This window comes from Argiope bruennichi, chromosome 4 (genome assembly GCF_947563725.1).
Source record: "Argiope bruennichi chromosome 4, qqArgBrue1.1, whole genome shotgun sequence".
NCBI classification, from domain to species: Eukaryota; Metazoa; Arthropoda; class Arachnida; order Araneae; family Araneidae; genus Argiope; species Argiope bruennichi.
In genome coordinates this window covers 101,201,047-101,203,525 of record NC_079154.1, presented here as the reverse complement: position 1 = coordinate 101,203,525, position 2,479 = coordinate 101,201,047, and positions in this window count along the sequence as shown.

The following is a 2,479-nucleotide window of genomic DNA, read 5'->3' as shown; positions in this document are numbered from 1 at the left end:
ATTAATTGCATAGCATTGGCGCACAAGTTATGAAATATAAATTTTTGGAGTGAACTTTGCGCATGATCTTAGGACATTTATTTCGTGATTAACCGTTATCATATGATTGGCACCAGAAAACTGAATCGTATTTAGGAAAAACTTTTCTGACCTATTGAAAGCAAAATTTGACATAGAACTACAATTGTAGTGAAAAGAAAATCACATACTAGTTTTCATTTATTTAAATCAATGCGTTTTTTTTTTAAATTATTGCGTTTATATGCAAGCGAAATTACAAACCAACAGACAATTAATCCCTTAACAGATATGGTTTAAATTTTTATAAGTATCTACACATTATATGTTAAAAATCTTAACTCAATTATTAACTAAAATTCTTAATTAAATTCGTAAATTGTTTATTAAATTTGATATATCTAGGTCCTTTTATTTTGTAATTTGTTCATTTATACTCAAACAAACATACTTTCTCTGAATGAATTTGTTTCAAAACAAGTTAGAAATGATAAATATGTTGTAAAGTCCTCATACCAAATTTCATCCGTCTAGCTCAAAGCGTTTTTGTGTAAACGTCTTTACAGACACAGATATAAATGAGAAAATTTGCTTTTTGGTCTCAGGATCTGAAATGAGCAGATCCAACAAAATCCGAGATTCAAATTTTCTGGCGATTGCAATAATTTCTCTCTGCATACGAGAAAATAACACAATTTTAGTTAAAGCACTTTTTTAATGCTACGAATGTATTTCATTATTCTCCTCTCAATTAAATACTTAATATAGGTGGGAGTTCAAACGTTTACTTCAATTATTCTCCTTTTTTTAAATATTAGACGACATTTCTAATTTCATTTCGAAAAGGAATCATGTTTTTATTCTTCGTCATTTTTACGTACGAGTTAATGAATGGAATCAAACCACATCACTTTAATTGAAATTAATGAAAGATCCAAATTTGTTGATTGTATATACAACAAAAATTGCAAAACGGGAGATTTCCCTGACTCCAAGCTTCATGAGTGAATTTGTAATTTACAGCCATTTATTTTCGTAGAATTTTTGGTTTATATTTTATTTATTTTTTATAAAATAGTCAGATTTGACAAATGTTTAAAATTACTTAAACACAAAAAAGATTTTTATATAGCAGTAATGTTCAGATTTTATTTTTTATTTTTTTCAATTAAAAGACAACCGACCATTCTCTATCTACAGAAAAAATATGATTATTATAATTAACATATAAAAGATATGGAACTTTAAAGTATCTGAGCAAATTAGAAAATATGCCAAAATAGCAAATCATTTACAAGGTACCAAATAAGATCTGTTGATAAGAAGCTGATGATTTTGATCTTTTCTGCACTCTTTTCAATCACATATAGACATGCTAATTCTAGATTTGAGAATCATAATTCAGCAATTTCTTTAGGGACATAACTCTGAAAAATGCTAAAGGTGAGGGTTCTAAGAAAATTACTCACCACAATCACTCATAATAAAAGTACTCCAATTTTCAAGGTTTTTAATCGATTTTTTTTAATGCTGTTTAGTTGATTTTAAAATCTTAGAACTTGAGGGCAAGGTAATAACCATCCCAATTTCTATACACTAATCAACAACACTAATTTAATTAATAAATTATTAATTTTTTTCAGTACTCTAGAGCAGTAACCTATATAACTGTGACACTTCAGACCACCATCATCACCACCAAAAAAAAAAAATGTGGATCCCCCTGATATTTTACAAGAACAACTTTCTATCTTATTCCACTATGTTGCTCAATTACGAAAAGTTCAAGATATACGATATAGAAACAGTAAAAGTTGTTCTTTAGAAGCATATTTTACATTAAAAAAATCAACAACCACTTGAAAAGAGTTTTTTTTTTTTTTTTAAATTCATTATAGTATTTTACTTCATTAAGATTTCTAACTTTACAATGAATCATAGAAATTTTTAAATTATCATATCCCATTTCATGGTTTTTTAGTAGATAATAAGTGCTAATTTATAAACACCTATTTTCTAAGTTGATTTTTGTATGTGTTGTGAAGTTCATGCTCAGAAAGCCAAACAATACACAAAAGTTATAATAAATGGATAAAAATAATTTAAATGAAACTTCCTTATAATTTATTTCAGCGGTCATTCCATCACCACCCTGAAAATCCCAGTTTAATCTAAAATGATGAATCATAAAAGGTCTCAAATGATGAATCATACAAACTTCAAATTCTAAAATATATAACTTATTCAAAATGCCTGATGTAGAAACAATAATTTTATAATCAAATTTTGGGGGAAATAATTTTTTTAAACATATATAAGATAGAATGATATTTCATTATTATTCAAATGAAATATCATTCCATCTTAGAAAAAAAATAAAAATGTCATAAAGTACAAAAAAAAAAAAATCTCACACAAGTCATTCTTTTTTTCATTTTATTTTTAACAAAACACAGTAGGT